This window comes from Rissa tridactyla, chromosome 7 (genome assembly GCF_028500815.1).
Source record: "Rissa tridactyla isolate bRisTri1 chromosome 7, bRisTri1.patW.cur.20221130, whole genome shotgun sequence".
In the NCBI taxonomy this organism is placed as follows: domain Eukaryota; kingdom Metazoa; phylum Chordata; class Aves; order Charadriiformes; family Laridae; genus Rissa; species Rissa tridactyla.
The window spans coordinates 42,890,201-42,899,619 of NC_071472.1; positions in this window are offsets into that span (position 1 = coordinate 42,890,201).

The window sequence follows — 9,419 nt, forward strand, 5'->3', positions numbered from 1 at the left end:
CTGCCCATCATCTGTTACCCTTGGGTGCTCCTTCCCCGACAGCCACACCAGTTCTTCTCCTTCCCAGAAACACAGGCTGCCTCCCGGGCTGCTGCAGAACCTGCTGCCTGAACGAAGCCAACTCCATCCTTCTAGTGGGCATCCCCAGTGCCTTTGGGATGATGGACCCAGGCATCATCATGATGATGCATCATGATGATGCCCCAGGCACACCCCAGTGTGATTAGCTTGTCCAGATTTTTGTGTGTTCTGGAAACCATATAACTTCTTCTATTTTGTGATATGGCTTGTCTTTAAAAAGAAAAAAAAAAAAAGTCTCAAACACAATAAAAGCATGAACTACAAACTGATCATGTTTCCAGCCAGTTCACTGCTTCTTTTCATCCTACTAGAAGCCACCAGAATGGAGATCAAGTTCCCCTCAATAACAGGCCATCCATCTCTTCCAGGCCAAAGCCCTCGGGCTCACACAAACACAAATGTAAGGACAGTTCTGTCCCGTATCCCTGGGTGCAGAGGGAGATGTTGGCGAGATAAAATACGGTTCACGTATAGGCATATTCAGGAAAGTAACTTGAAAAGCTCTAATACGTCTTCTCTCCTTTTTCCCCCTTGCCTTTTCCACAAGAGAGAGCCAGACCAAATGTGGAGCAAATTATTTGATTTTCCGCGGTCTTATTCTCAGAGAGGACCGTTTTGCTCTGAGCTGCTATTTCTCCAGGAGAACTTGGTTCGAGGCAGACAGCTCAGGTGGAAAACTCCAGTCCCAATAGGCAAAGGCTGACAAAGGTATATGTAACCGAGAAGACCATCCTATCATAAACCAGAGCAAAGAATTACTATAGAAGCAGTGCTATACTACAGACTTACAAAGCACAGCTTAAAAAGCCAGCTTTTAGATGAAGGGAACAGATGCTCTGAGAAAAGCCCTGTGCAAAATGTTTCCTTCGCCAAAAGAGTAAAAGGAAACCCACTTTAGCTGAAGAATCAGCTTTTAAAGGCAATCCCGGGTAAATGAGGTATAAAACTGAATTCGGAGCATCTCCACTACTTCCTTGTCTTTCCAGCAGAGCATCCGCTGGGCTGGGCTTTCGCTGACAATCACCCCTCCACAGCCAGCTGGGGAGACGCCCCAAGAGGTAGAAGCACACAAAAAATAATTTAAAAAAAAAAAAAAAAAGTAGTTAAAAAAAAAGTGACAACCTTTTTAAACATGATTTATCCACGCTGGGTACTTCTCTAACTAACCAGATGCTTCCAAATATCTGGCACTAGAGAAAAACCTATAATTTTACCCCATGATATATTACTAACATGTATTAGACTTGCACAGAAACAACTGGCTGCTGTTGCAGCCAGGAAACAGAGGGGAAAAAATACATGGATTACACTATAAAACAAAAGAGATTTCAAATAGATACAGTATTATCTCAGAGGAGTTTTATAAAAAGCTGGTTGAGTCTGTCTAACGTGGATTGGAAGGAGGATGCATGCAACCCTGGCTCTCATGAGCTGCCAGGGGAATGCGCTTCCAGGGATGCTTTCCACCAAGAGAAGAGACCTTCGCGTCTCGGTAAGCAACTGAGTAATGGAATACGGATGGGAAGCCCCTGCCCGAGCAGGGATCATCTACCAAGGGGATTTCAGACAGAGGCACGTAAGAATTGGACTCCACCAGATCACAGGTTGCTGCCAATAACAGGCAGATAACTCCTGCAACATCTCACAGCGTTTGATAGCGTGGGGACCACGGTGCCTGTCTTTTATCAGCTGGCTATACGTGATACACAGATACATACCACTGGAAAAAAACAGATATGCTTTTGCCCAAAGAATGGCTTGTCTGTTTTTTCCCCCAAATCTATCGACTCATCTAACAAGAGAGATGGCTTCCTACAAACCTCGCCTGGGTTGTGGGAGCGCTGCAGGCAGCAAGACCAGCAGTGCACCAGGGAGGGACCTGGCTTGAAACGCACGTCGCCCTTGTTCCCACAGCGGAATGGCTACAAAACGGCTTTTACAAAGCATCCTCACTTGTGCGTGTTTGTGAAGGGGCCCAGAGAAATGACCCTCAAGAGGATGCGACCTGCAAGGGTAAGGGAAGAAATGAGCAGAGGACTCGGTGGTCGCTACCAGCCCTGCTGTTAGGATTTCAGGTGACAGCTCGTGCAGAGATAGGACAGGATCCTGCTCCCAGCCATCCGCGTGCAAGGCAGAGATAAGGCCCCTGGGACTGGTGGAAAAGCAGGACACGAATCGGCCCCAGGTTTGCAGGAGGAGGTGAAGATGACCACACGAAGCAGAGGAAAAGCACAGTCAAGCCAATCCAGCAGAACACGCCTGGAGTTTTATCTATCCCAATGAATGCAGCACTGGTCATGAAGCAGATGCTGCTACAAGAGAACGATGCAAAACCCTACCGCTTCCCTGTGGACTCCAAACCGCCCCCCCCATCTTCACCCCTGCGAATGAACAACAAGAGCAATGAAACAGAGAGACAAAAAAACCTCCAGCAACACTTCAGCTGACTCCAAATCAGAACTGAATGTGTTTCTGGTTAAGATGGCAGCTTAACTTACATCATACAGCAGCAAAGGGCAAAAACCGTCCCTCACCTGTGAACCGCAGGTCCTGGAAACAGTCAGCAGCTTGGCTGTTCCCCCATCAGTTATCTCCAACCGCCTCCTTCTACAAGGCATGGGATGATGGGAACCTTGTTTTGAACCTCTCTCCCTTGCTGTCTTACTCAACTTCCATAAACTTCAGCTGTCAATGGAAGGGGGGAAGGTGGTGTAATTGGCCAACAGCGACTCCCTGCAGGAAGGTTTTATGTGCGTTACACAAATCTGATGACTTGCGGTTCATGGAAAGTTCCCGTTTCCATCACCGTGCAAGCTGAGACAGTTTTAGCTCCTAAGCGATGGGGACGTAACCCAATGCCTTGTAAAGTGGAAGTGGTTGGTCACTCACGCGAGGAAAGGAGGAGGGATTTGTGAGAGCCCAGGTAGGATTTCTGGTACTGCATGCCATCCACCCCCAGGACTAGATCGATATTAGTAAAAATATATGGTATAGTGTATACATACACACAGTACAAATAGTATAAAGACGCCAATTTCATTAAGTTCTAGCAGTCTGATTTATTGATGACCACATAATTCTTCTTAGTAACGACTTCTGCTGACCTAGTATATCAGACTGAGACCTCATTATGCCAACCCCACAACAAGCCTCAGGAGAGCTTGCTGTACTTTTGCATCAGGCCCCAACTTTCTGAACAGCCAAAGATTACAAGAGGGCTCAGGGAACCCCCTGAAGGCCCCAGGGAACCCCTTGAAGGCCCCAGGGTCTGATCTTACAAGTCAGAATTAGCTGAGCAGAGATCAGTTCCCATTTGTCAATGACATCCCATTGGATTCAGCCAGGCCAAGATTTCTTGCCCTGGATGGCAGCCATGAGCACAGAAGCACCACCTGTAACTCAGGAGTGGGCATCCCTTGACGGAGACGATGTGCCGCCGATGTACGGGATGTCCCATTATTCACAGGAGCCATCTCTGCGTTGGAATAACACTCAACACATGGAAGCGGATCAGAAGATGCACGGCCAAAGAGAAGGACCCTTCAAGGCAGGGCTGCTTTCCTGCCAATGCTAAATCACCAAAACTTGACTCATAATCCCAAGCTTCCTTTCATATTTTGCGTAACAGCAACTCATCTTTGGGTCTATACCATCTCCAAAGGCATCTTTGCCTGCGTAGACTTTCCTTACATGCCACACAGACAGCTCAAATGGGGAAAAAACCTCCCTTTCCCCCAAACACCTCTCCCAGGTCCAACACCCACCTCAAGCAACAAGCTGCTGGTCTCATAGAGCAGGAGGGAATCAAGAAGCCTCGTACAAGGCCAAGAGGCATCTGGGACTTTCTCACTGACATAAGATAAAAGAGGTGCCATCAAGAACAACGGCAAATTGCAGGGAGAAGGTTATATGTACAGAAGCGCTTACCCACCCACGCAGGTAAATCCCATTTACTTCCACCAAACGACCTGGACCAGACTTTCCAGCCACATAAAGGAGTATAACCCACCGATGCTGACGGACAATGGCAATTTATACCTGAAGATGCTCTTAACCCTTACACAAACAGCACCTGCGGCTGAATCCAGTTTGAAGAATGGGGTTTCAGCTTTAAAAGAGCAAATCTACCCAAGTAAAGTGAGAGACTTCTGCAAGCCTACGATATCAGAGGAGTCGCGGAGCTGAACCTGTCTCAGGGTCTGGTTTTTGTTCTTTATTAATCATTTTCACGGGCCTTTGCACTTTTGGATTCCAGCCTGACTGGAAGCAGCAAACACTGGAAACCTCGCAAAGCTTTCCAAGTGTGAAACCCCCCCCACCCCCTGGAGAACGTTTAATGCGCTTCAGATTTGCATCCAGACTTTCAGGGGCTGAGTCAAGCAGTCATCCCTCTCCGACACTCAGGATGTTCACCTGTCGGAGAGTTTCCAACCTGAAATACAGGCTTTCATCCTGAAGCATCTTTTGCAGAAGCAGGACCAAGAGATGACGGGGTGCAAAGGAGCGATGGGGCTGACAGGTAGAGCCGAGATGGTGCCCAGAGAACAGCTCGTGACAGCGAGCCGTCGGGGCCACTGATCGTTTTCTCGCTACACACCCACTTTTCCTCCTTTCCCAGAGCTCTCCTAGGCTCCATCACCCTCATCCCGTAACTAGATTGAACAAACAATGCCTGCTGTCGGCCTCCACCGACGCGACTCTCAGGCGAGGTTTAGAATGCCTCAAGCGATGCCAAAATCAAACGCGGCCGAGACATTGAGAGCAAAGCTGCCTCTTAGCCAAGAGAGCTGGAGCGCGCAGAGGGAAGAGCCTCCCTCCCTCTCTCTCTTTGCTATTTTATTCTCCAGACTTACAATGAGGTCTATTCTCTCCTGGAAAGAGGAATCCAAAACACTCCAGCTTTTTATTGATTCACTGCAAAAGGGAAGGTATAGATTCTCCTCCGCCCGCAAACTTCCCATTAAAGCAGCCACCTCGAGCCCATGATGAACCGGTCGAGCTGAACCAAGAGGAAGCAGCAGCCGGTGGCTCTCGGGAGCTTGCAGAATCAGTGTTTCCAACTGACCGCCTCCCTTGCTCCTTCGAACCCGTCAACCAAAAACACCGCATTCACCCAGCCAGATGGGATGGGAAATGAGAAGAAAAACTTTCTCTCCCTCATCACTCTTCTTTATAAAGCTGCCATCCCCGCTGCCCACCAAAGCAACAGGGCAACCGTTGAAATTCAAGCCAGTCATTGGAACAAGTTGGCTGGGTTAGAGACAAGAGCTCCGGACAACGTCTCCGAGGGCTCAGCATCCTCCGCAGAGCGCAGGATTCCCGTACATTTCATCCTGCATTGGTTTTAGCGTGAGGCCATGTGGAGAAAGAGAGCCAGGAGGGTGCGTGGCCACTCTGCAGAGGGCCCACGGGCTGCTTCGTGGAGTCATGTCCTGTGTTCAGGTGGTGTGGTCTCAGACATTTTACCAGTCCTTGATGAAAAGAGGCAAAAATGATTAAAATGCCCGCTGGAGGAGGTTTGTATGGCTGTCATGGATAACACCAAACTGACCAAATCCACTTTGCCCCAGTCGTTACCCAGGACAGCGAGAGGCAGTGAGGGTGCGATGGGGTGCCTGGAGGAAGGGAGACGCCAGCTCGCCAGTCGAGAGATCAGCAATCTGATTTTCCTTCCCTCTCACACCTTCTGTTCTCTGGAAACAGCATCCCCCAGACCTAAAGCAAAGCCTCCTGCGGCAGCGTCTGTTCAGGGAGCACCCATGGGATGCCTCAGTCCCAGGCTGGGACTCCCCGCCAACCCGTGCGCTGGCAAGTGCTGGGACCAGCAGGACTCCCCCGTTTCTTCTTGCACCCTCAGCAAGTTTGCCGATGACACAAAGCTGGGGGGGTGGCTGACACACTGGAAGGCTGTGCTGCCATACAGAGAGACCTGGACAGATTGGAAAGTTGGGCAAAGAGGAACCTTATGAAATTCAATAAGGGCAAGTGTAGGGTGCTCCACCTGGGGAGGAATAACCCCATGCACCAGGACAGGCTGGGGGCTGACCTGCTGGAGAGCAGCTCGGTGGAAAGGGACCTGGGAGTCCTGGTGGACAACAGGATGCCCATGAGCCAGCAATGTGCCCTCATGGCCAAGAAGGCCAATGGCATCCTGGGGGGCATCAAGAATAGTGTGGCCAGCAGGTGGAGGGAGGTCATCCTCCCCCTCTACTCTGCCTTGGTGAGGCCGCACCTGGAGTACTGGGTCCAGTTCTGGGCTCCCCAGTTCAAGAGGGACAGGGGACTGCTGGAGAGGGGACAGCAAAGGGCTACCAAGATGATGAGGGGAACTCAAACACCTCTCTCATGAGGAAAGGCTGAGGGATTTGGGTCTTTTCTGTCTGGAAAAAAGACAGATGAGGGGGGACCTTATCAACACTTATAAATACTGAAAGGGTGGGTGTCAGGAGGATGGGGCCAGGCTCTTTTCAGTGGTGCCCAGCAACAGGACAAGAGGTAATGGGCACAAACTTGAACATAGGGAGTTCCGTCTCAACGTGAGGAGGAACTTCTTTCCTGTGAGGGTGGCAGAGCCCTGGCACAGGCTGCCCAGAGAGGTTGTGGAGTTTCCGTCTCTGGAGACATTCCAAACCTGCCTGGAGGTGTTCCTGTGCCACCTGCTCTGGGTGACCCTGCTCTGGCAGGGAGTTGGACTAGATGATCTCCAGAGGTCCCTGCCAACCCTATGGTTCTATGATTTCTATGATCTCGAAGCCCACCTTACCCACCTTCAGCAGCGTTGGGACGTGAGCTCCGTGGGTCAGGCACCGCCTCCGGCTGTGTTTGCACAGTCCAGCTCTGTGGGTTCACTCTCCTGGGACTCCCACAAGCCAAGTCCTAAATAATGAAGATATTCCAGTGTTGTGTGTTCGTTGGACTAAGACCCACGGTGTCGCCCCAATGGATACGGAGCCGATGGGAACGGACCCTGGCAAGCTGGTGGCGATGGAGCCCTAACCCTGAGACGCAGATAGAGCCACCCTGATGCTCGATGACCGTGACTTTTTACCTTATTGTGTATCCCCATTCCCCGCTGCAGAAGACATAAATGTGCCTGTAGGTGGCCCAGAAACACTGACTTATTAAAAAGAAAAAAAGAAAGGCGGAGGGGGAGGTGGAGGGGGGGAGGGGGTGGAGAATGAATGCAGCGTCTGTCACCCTTTTGCAGAATTGTTATTTTTTTTCTGTGTAGTTGGTGCTTGTTTTCCAAAGATTTAGATTTTTGTGTGTGCGTCATTCACTTTTCATGCATTTTTGAGACCCTGGAGCTTAGAAATTCAAAACACTTGTCAGTCACATCAATCCTTCTGGACAAAACAAAGCTGCCACTTGGATGGGTAAAAAAAAAAAACACAACAAAACACAACAAACAAAACACACTTTTCTATCAAGCTGTGACTCGGTCACCCTACTCAACGCAAGCAGGACAATGTTTTAGAAAAAGCAAAAAAGAAAGATCTGAATTTTCATACTCGTCGGTGGAACTAAATTGATTAAGGCCATTTCCTAGGTAGGTTTGAAATCTTCTGCAACAATTTTTTGAAAAGAAAAAGAAAAGTGTCCCCCTGCCCCCCCAAAAAAGGGAAAAGCCACTACTGCAAAAACATTAAATCTGCTTGGGTAACTCAGAATATATGTTGGCAAGGCAACATATCTCAGCTTGAACAGTAAACCTGCTATGTCAGAGGCTCTGTAACATATGAAAGAGACTTGGGTTTCAATATATCATGCTGAATTTACTTCTTTTCAGCCTTTCACGGCGAAGTATTTGATGTCTATCCTTTCACTGTTGCAATCGATAGGGTGACCTTACTTGAAAGTTTCCTGACCTTTGCTGTTGTCGGTATTGTTCTGTTAAAATGTAATTTAACTCTTTTTCTTTAGTCTGGCAATAGCACTGTACACACAGCAAACATGACAGGAGTTTGATTTCCCTCCCCTGCCCCCCCGCCAAACTAGAGGCGAGAGGTAAAAACATCCATCATCAGAGTTGGCTTAAAACCAGATGATGTCAAGAAGCAAACAACATACAACGGCGCAGAACCTCTGCTGAAGTGGAGCGATTGAGCTGCACCGATTTCATACTTCACATCGGCGCTGGGCCCCCTGGCACCTGCAGAGGGTCGAGTTGGTTTCCCAGTACTTTCCTGTAAAGACAGAGACCTTCTTGCTATGGTAAATAACCAGAAAGGCCTTATTCTGATGCTCTTGCTCCAGTGCTCAAGAGCATCCTGCTCCAGTGCCATAGTATGTCCACTTTCTGAGCAAGCCGTAAGAGGGAAAGCACCAAAACCTGCCTTCCATGAGCTGTCCCTCCCATCGTGATGCTGTGAGGACGGAAGTACTTGTGTGGTAAACCCCACAGCAGACCAACTTCTGCCGGGCTCCTACTTTTGGGTGGAAAGAGCTTAGCTCGCTGTGGGACCCCTCCAGAGAAGGCTAATTCACCCCTAGTTCATCCCTGACATACCTTTTTCTTTCCTTTTTTCCTGCCCGTGGGGAGCAGCTCCTTGTCACCTTATTTTCTATTCCAGCACCAGCTTCTACCACCTTGGGAAAAGACAGAAAAAGAAAAGACAGACAACTCGGGCATTGTGGCGGGGATTGAACCTGAAACATTCTCCCCATTGGATTGAGTAATCTCCCTGGATTTACAGCATCACTGGGATGGCGGTATCTCTTTGGTACTGTGAAGTTGTAAGTTTCCGGGATAGAGACCTTTAGCTAAGGTCTTGCGCCGGTTCCACGTAATCCCGCAAAACCAAGTAGATCAAAACCTACACAGAAAAAGCGAACTGTTTTCAAACGGCAACTCCCAGAATGGAAGGAGACGGATTTTTCTCGTGACAGCGGGTGTTAGAAGAGTCAGCCACATGCTTTAGGGTTACAGCTGGATTATCCATCACAGCATCTTGGTGAGCCTGGTTTGAATCATATTATAAGCCTGCAACGCAAGTACTTTTGCAAAAGCAAACTCACATCATTATTATCTGTTGCATTGCTATTATTACGTCTTTGCGTTATGGCTGTACATGGGTATTACCCTGCATTAGTAACGCAGATGCACACATCCGCACTCACACCCGTACATTTGCACAGGATTATGGCTATAATCCCTCGTCCTACTTATAAAAAAGCCCTATAAATCCCGGATAGCTCTCTTGAAATCAGCAGCATTATCCTACTGTAAATCCGGGGGGCAAATCAGAGCTCAGCTGCTCTTCACCATAACGGAGCGGGGAGGCCAAAAGCAAACCCTGGGCTCCGCACACATCGGTTCCCCCCAAAACCCACCCCCG